Raw genomic sequence first — 7,338 nt, 5'->3', positions numbered from 1 at the left:
TTTTTTTTTTTTTTTTTTTGATTATATAGTGCTGCAATGTCCATTTACTGTCATAGATTTTTTTTTTTCAATTGTCTTTATATGTCGGCGAGTCTGGGCTCTGAACTTACTGACATTTTTGGCTCACTTTCTTATTTATTATATTAACCTCTCTTTTAGGTTATATTATTTTATATTATATATAAAATCTCAACTCAATTTGAGTTAATTAAAACAAGTTTCAACATTATAAAAATTTACAAACTAAACTCAAGTCTTATGGGATATAGGCGCAATTGTTTTGGTTCGGCAAGTCAAAGGAATAAGGGGTGCGAAACAGAGGGTCAGGGCGGTGCAAGACAAGCTAGCCCAATGGAAGATTGGTGCAAGTCAGGAAGCAGACCCATGCAAAGGGGTCCAAGAAGGGAGGTGGTGCCCAGGGCTACCGCCCTGAGCCGTGAGGGCACGGGCAGGTGCGACTGCCACCCAGGTGTGCATCGCTTTGATGTAGTGTTTTGGTGACTGGATATTGTGTGTCAATGGGTTATTATTATTTTTTTGTTTTATTGTCTTATTGGACTATTAGTGTTTCTTTTCTTGTGGTTGTTTTTTTTTCTTAGTTATTGTTTGTGTTTGTTGGTCGTAGCTAAAAGAGTTAGGGAAGCGCCTTCAGAGGGTTGTTCGTCCCAGCTACCTAATGATTTTGTGGAAGATCCAGTTGTTGGTATTCAAAGAATGCGGCAGGAATTAGAGTGCCACATTTGCTTTTGTAGAGGCATTGGAAGATTTTACGTGACAATAGAGGAAGGACATTTGTGATATTGGGTTTGGTGTTGTTCTTGAGTTAAAGATTAAGGAGTTGCCCGTTCGGTTGGGTCGTTGGTTGCTGTCAAATTCTGACAGTGAGAAGATGTGCGTACTGTTGGGTGAGGGGGAGGTCTTCATTGTTAGGGAGGAGGATGTTAGTTCCATTCTCGTGTTCCCACGAGGTGGAGGTGTTATAACAAGGCGGGATCGCTATGTGAAGAGCAAGTTGTTGACTGCGCGGCGAAAGAAGTTTGAGAAGCAACAACATGATGTGTCCCTCGCTGAAGTTGAACAGCTTATTAGGGAGGATCTTTATGGGGTTTGTGGTTCAAGATGTATTTTATGGTTCTATTGATTTCCTCGCTGATTTCTTGTATGAGCAATGGATATTGTAATCAGATAGTGTTCCATCATTTGGATGATGTTGCTACTATCTCACAACAGAATTGGTGTCGTTATCTGATTGAGGAACTTGTTTCTACACATGCGATGTGGATGGCAGGCGGCAACCCACGGTTTTCGGGTTATATCCTCTTCTAGCTTGATTGTGAGTCTTTTATTTTTCATATGAGTTTTTTTTTTTTTGGTTTTTTTTTTATCATGGATTTGGTTGAATATAAGTTTTATTTATTCATTTTATCGTGGAATTTGTTTGCGTTGTAGTTATTGTATTGTGATCGGGTTCGACCTACGGTTCGTGTCGTGCCTCGGGCTGTCCTAGCGTTTCGGGGGCTAACATCACAGATGCTTCATTGGCGCGAGGCCTTGGAGATTCCGGGGGGGGGGTGGTTTTAGGTATGGTGAGCTTGAGTTTCCTTGTGTTGTGTCGTCCGATGCAATGCCCGAGGGTGGTAGATTGTCTGCTGACGGGGGTGTGGATTTGCGAGGTACTCGTGGTGATTCTGCTGCCCCGATTTCTCCTGTTCCTCCCCATTAGATACTAGTTTCATATTTTTTGTGCACTTGTATTTTTCTTCCATAATAGGTTATATTTCGTTATGCGTTCTATGTTCTCTATTCTAATTTTTTTTTTCCATAATGTCAGTTGTTTGGGTTATTTTTGTTTGATTTTTAGACATTACTTGAGCGCTTGGCTGACAAGACCGGGGAGCTAGCCAGGTGCATTCTCACACTTGTCCAGTTGGTGAGTGGTTGCAAGGAATAATCTGAATTTCCGGCAGGTTTTAGATGCTGCGCAGGTACTAACTGGGTTGAAGCCGCATCCCTCCATTCCCGAATCCACTGATGAACCATGCTCACAGCCCACATTTACTCAGTTTGATGATGAGTTCTGGGGTAATGCTGATAATATACGGCCGTTAGCAGAGGTTGAGCGTGTCATATTGGAGAAGCCTAATTTGAAGGATTTCTCATCTTTTAGCCTTGGATTAACTCAGGAGTTTGGACGCGATGCGTGGGGTGATGTGTCTAATATTGCTAGGGTGATTAATGAATTATGATGACCATGGTGTGGGTGTTGGTATTGACCGGGTATGTTTCGCTTTTATGTTTTGTACTCGTTTATGTGTGCCTGCTTTCTGATCTGTTTGTGCCCATTAACCAAGCATAGTTTGCCAAGTACTTAATTTTTGGAGTTATTTATGTTACTCTCTTCATTTCTGCCTTGTGTTTTTCTTTCTGGGATGCAGGATGTGAATATTGATCACGTTTCTGGTTCTTAGCATGGTGGTTACTTAGGTGTTAATGACAAACAATAAGTTCATGATGGGGGTGTGGATGGTGGTTCGGATATGGTGTTGTGTTCTTTCATAGGTTTTTTTTTTTTTTTTTTTTTTTTTTGTGCTCATTCAGTTGTTTGTGTGCCCTTTTGATTTTTTTAGTTGTCCTTTATGTTGTTATAATAACTTGAATATATTTTATTCAGCCGGTTGGCGGTCTACGCGCAATTGAGGGGGTTGAATTAATGTTGGGGCCCTGGTAAGTTAAATGTTAATATTCACTATTTTGGCGTGCCTCTTCGTTCTAGGATGTGTGCACTGTTGGTACCTGTAGTTGCTGGTGGGGTGGTACTTGTAGTTGCTGGGGGGGGGGGAGCGGTTGGTGGGCCCTTCACGGCAGGGTATTGATTTAAGTGACATTGTAGATGGTCGGTCGTTCGTTACACCCACAGAGGTTTTTTATTTTTCTCACGTTTGATCAGCATTTTTCCTTTTGGCATTATTCATCTACAATAGCCTTGTTTTAATGGTCTTGTGGATTTCTAGCAGGTTGTTCCTCGTGTGGGTTCCACATCCGTTTGTCCTGCTCCACGCAAGGACAATAGAACAGCTCGTACTGTTATGGGGTCAATTCATCCTGGTGGTGTCCACTCTATTGCTTCCATGCCTTCACTCGATTTATTGGATGATGTCAATTTTTCCAAGTGGGTGCTCGAGTATGGGAGTGATGATTTGTAAGTTGTTGTTGCATTTGTACTTCTTTGTCGTGCCGAATGTTTTTTTTTCCCTTGTTTGTGATGAATGCTCACACGGTTTTGTAGGCATGAGTTTTTATTCTCTTACAGTGGTCGGACTGTTAGTCGTGATGATATACGTTCTTTGGCACCTGGGGCGGAGGTTTCTTTCGGTGTGATTAATGCATGATCCTGTATATTAACTTGTAGAGAACGTACCAAGGATCCATGAGCACCAGCTAGGGTGTTTGCCTCTCCGTTCACTACTGTATAGTTATGTGCATTTCTGTTTCTTGTTTTGTTTACGTTTGTGTTTTTTTTTGCGCGATCTTGACAGTTATCAACTTTTTGTATTTTTCTATTGATTAACAGTTGAACACTGGTGTGTTAGTTGTTCAAAAAAAAAATAAAATAGACAAGCAGAAGTTGGGTAAGTTTTCGGAGGCTTTGGGGCGCTGATTTTGCACTTGGTCATAAAACATGGGGTCATGTTCATCTCGTAAGTGTTTTGCCAAACTTTCAATTCATACCTTTTATATCATTTATGCATTGTGTGCCCAGTAGTTAGGGTCTGTGTGCCCATTAGTGTTTCTATGTGTGCTCATTATTGCTGACCATTCATTTTTTATTTGCATGTGTGCCTAGTAGTTATCGTATGTTAGCCCATTAGTGTATATGTGTGTGCTCATTAGATTGGCCATACATTTTTAAGGTGTCTCATAATTTTTGTTGTTGTTTCAGCTTTTCTTTCTCATCCTTCAACAAAATCATTTCTACCTCTTGTGTGTCAACTTCAAATACGAGCGGCTTGAAATTATTGATAATTCTGGTTCGACACCGCCCACTCCGGTGAAGTATGGTGATACCCCAAAAAATGTGGTACGCTTTCTTCCCATTGTCTGCTTGTACATTGTTTTAATGGGTAATCTTAAAGCGATGTGCTCTTCTTCTTCTTCTTCTTTTTTTTTTTTTTTTTTTTTTTTTTTTTTTTNTTTTTTTTTTTTTTTTTTTTTTTTTTTTTTTTGTATTTTAGAAACTGTTGTTGTCCGAATATTTCACATATGTTGGTGAGAAGTTCAAGTCAATTGTTTGTGAGAATTTGATGAAGACCAAAAGGATGCCGATGAAGTGGCGGGACACCAAGAACAAGGTGCACTGTGGCATGTATCTTATGTGACACATGGAGAGTTATGTTGGTCAAGGTGTTGCAAAATGAGATTGTGGGCTGACTAGTGGTGACAAATTGCAACTTCAGAGGCTACATTTGCGTTATATGAAGGAGCTTTGCATAGTTGATGTAAATGCACACTGTACTAGCAATATGGCTCATGTGTTACACTTTCTTTCCGGGCGTTAGTTTCCTTGTTGTTGTTAACTAGTTGTTTACTTATGGGGGTCGTTGTTGGATTTTCATTACTAATGTTTGCACACAATTTTGTTCTGTTTTCAACTACTTCATTTCTAGTGTAATAGATTTATTCGCTCACCAACAGTGTTATAGTTTTATTATTATTCACGTATTACTTTAGTTGTCACTACTATTTGGTATATTGCGTGTTTTCTTCCGGTTTTTGTGTGCCTCCTAACTTATAACGTGTGCATTTACTACTTTGTAAGTGTGTCTGCTAACTTATATCGTGTACGAATATTTTAATACTTGAACAAGAAATAAAGTGAACTAATTAATAAACGTGCAATCTTATGGGTAAAATATTGGATTATATTACCGTATGGTTTGTTACAGTTGTGTGTTCATACTGGTAGTTTGTGGCAGCCCAAACTAAGAATACAAGCAAATTCATTAATCTTCCGTTATTGATTCGGCTTATTATAGTTAGTGGTGAATGTTTAGAACAATTTATGTATACCGTTGTGTGCCTGATAGTGTTAATACTCCGACCTTGTACGGTCGGGGTTTTACGGTCGGTGGCTCGGACCTTAGCCGTGCCCATCCTTTTGGCCGGGCCGACCTAATCGGGTCAGGAGCCACCCTTGGTTTCCGGAGAGCAGTCCCATCGTGACCGCCACGTGCTTCTCCCCTCCAAGGCAGAGGGCTGAGTAGTTGCATGCCCGCCACGTGCTTCCCATGCCGGAGCCCCGGGTCGCCACTTTTCCCTCTTATAAATACCGCATTTATGAGGAAAGAGAGGATCTTTTGGCTGATTCTAGACTAAGCCTTGAATTGTGCTTGGACAGAGGATAGTAGGAAAGCCCACTACCGACCCGCCGAGCCATTTGAGCCCTTTTTGTACTGTAAACCGGGCTTGGATCCTTTTGATTAATAGGAGATCGTATTACCCGTTTCAACTTCGTATTGCCGTATTTAGCATTATCAGTGCCGATTCGTTTTTATATCGTCTGCATGTAATGTACAAATTGTGTGCCTTTACATAAGGCATATTCTCTTCTTTTTAAAAAAAATAAATGGACTTTTAAAAATATTTTAGCAACACGTTGTGGCAGTCCAAAATAAAAATATAAGTAAATTCATAAATCTAATTGTAGTTAGGATTCAGATAGGACATGTCTTTTGAATGTAACACTACAGTTTTTTTTTTCAAGTAACTAGCTATGCCTTCCCTTTGCTGTTCTGCTGTTTCTTTTTCTTTGGGTTTAGGGTACAGTTACGGCTGTCGTAGTGGGCTGTTAGTTCATCACAATAATGACACTTGTGTCCGTCTTTCTTTATCTTATCTACTGCTTTTTCGCGTACGTGCACTCTTAAATCGCTTTCCGCTTCCTTTGTTCTTTGATATTTGTGGTGGCTTGATTGTTATGGTAATGCTTGTTTGTGTGCCATAAAAAGTAGGGGTGTGCAATTTACCGAAAAATTTCGGTTAACCGTACCATTAACCAAACCAAAAAATTCGATTCGGTTAATGGTTAAAGAAATCTTGAAATTTCGGTTAACGGTTAATTCGGTTCAAAAGGTCGGTTAACCGAATTAACCAAATGGTTAACCAAATTTTTATATATATAGATAAATAATTAAATATAAATACTAAATACTAATTAGATTGAAGATTTGAAGTTATGGATGTTTGAATATTTGAAGTTATGGATGATTTGTATTTTATTTTAATTGGATTTATTATTTTAGGTGTTATTTTTAGAATTTTATATTTTAGGTTTAAAAAGTTCGGTTAATCGGTTAACCGACCGATTAACCGAAAAAATTTCGGTTCGGTTAATTCGGTAACACATACTTCGGTTCGGTTAATGGTTAAAGGTTAAAGGTTTTAAAATTTCGATTAATTCGGTTCGGTTAAAACGGTTAACCGAATGCACACCCCTAATAAAAAGTCTCCAGTAACTCACTATTGTTGCTTTTATTCTATGTATTTCCTTTGCTCTTCAATATTTTACCTTTGTGCTCCTCCAAAAAGTTTAACATTTCTTGCATTTCTGTTGACATTTCTTGCATTTCTGTTGTGTTCCCCTTTGATAGTGTCAGGCAGTTGTAGAACTCTTTTAACAGTTTTGCTGCTAGTTTGTTGTCCTCTGCTTCTTTATTGCATGTTGCACTTTGTTCCTTGCCTGTCACACTTGTTTTGTGTGCCCGAGCATTTTTAGTCCACCTTGGGACTATGTACTTTGGTGGTATCATATATCTCTGTGTCATCATCCTTTAGAACTTCAAAAGCATGTGATATGTCATGAAATAACCTTTTATTTGTGCTCATTTATACTTGTTTTTTATTCAAATGTTATGTAAAGGAATGTGGAATAGTTCTTAATTCGGTGAATTTTGTTTGAAGGAAGGAAGGACCGAGCAATGAGCAAACAAGCATGAAAAGATGCTAATATTGGAGAAAACGAAGATTTAAAGCATAAGGAGAACACCCGAGGGCGCACCGGAGAACGAAGGAGCAAAACGAAGACGTGAAGGTCAACTAAAAGAACTCACGCTGACACTCACACCGTGAACTAAAAAACAAACACACACAAAATCACGTGAACCACAGTACCACACTGCTCGCTATATTGGAATGTCACTGGGATTTAATTTTTATGAAAAGAATGCATCATGACAGAAACATGCTAAATTAATTTAATTTATTGCATTGACACATATAAATTCAATGGCCAACCCATGGTTTTATTTGTGATATGCATGCTTCAATTCAATTCAACAGATA

The 7,338-nt window shown here is 39.0% G+C and overlaps 1 protein-coding gene across 7 annotated transcripts in view; it reads left to right on the top strand.

Moving 5' to 3' along the window:
• Positions 1-4,734, top strand: part of LOC116001712 (receptor like protein 22-like) — a 7,476-nt gene extending 2,742 nt beyond the window's left edge. Inside the window, exons 3-12 of one of the 7 annotated variants that reach the window (XM_031241622.1) lie at positions 270-469; positions 626-1,333; positions 1,450-1,673; positions 1,862-2,277; positions 2,672-2,724; positions 3,015-3,199; positions 3,287-3,472; positions 3,572-3,698; positions 3,941-4,078; positions 4,233-4,734. The gene's annotated coding sequence lies outside the window, so the exon portion shown is untranslated. Of the gene's footprint in view, positions 1-269; positions 470-625; positions 1,334-1,449; positions 2,560-2,671; positions 2,725-3,011; positions 3,200-3,286; positions 3,473-3,571; positions 3,699-3,940; positions 4,079-4,232 lie in introns of all 7 variants that reach the window. The other 6 variants (XM_031241626.1, XM_031241627.1, XM_031241625.1 and 3 more) reach the window with 6 other exon arrangements.
• The last annotated feature ends 2,604 nt before the right edge of the window (positions 4,735-7,338 follow it).

This window comes from Ipomoea triloba, chromosome 13 (genome assembly GCF_003576645.1).
Source record: "Ipomoea triloba cultivar NCNSP0323 chromosome 13, ASM357664v1".
NCBI classification, from domain to species: Eukaryota; Viridiplantae; Streptophyta; class Magnoliopsida; order Solanales; family Convolvulaceae; genus Ipomoea; species Ipomoea triloba.
The sequence above is the reverse complement of the archived record's forward strand: the minus strand, read 5'-3'. Positions and strand labels throughout refer to the sequence as shown.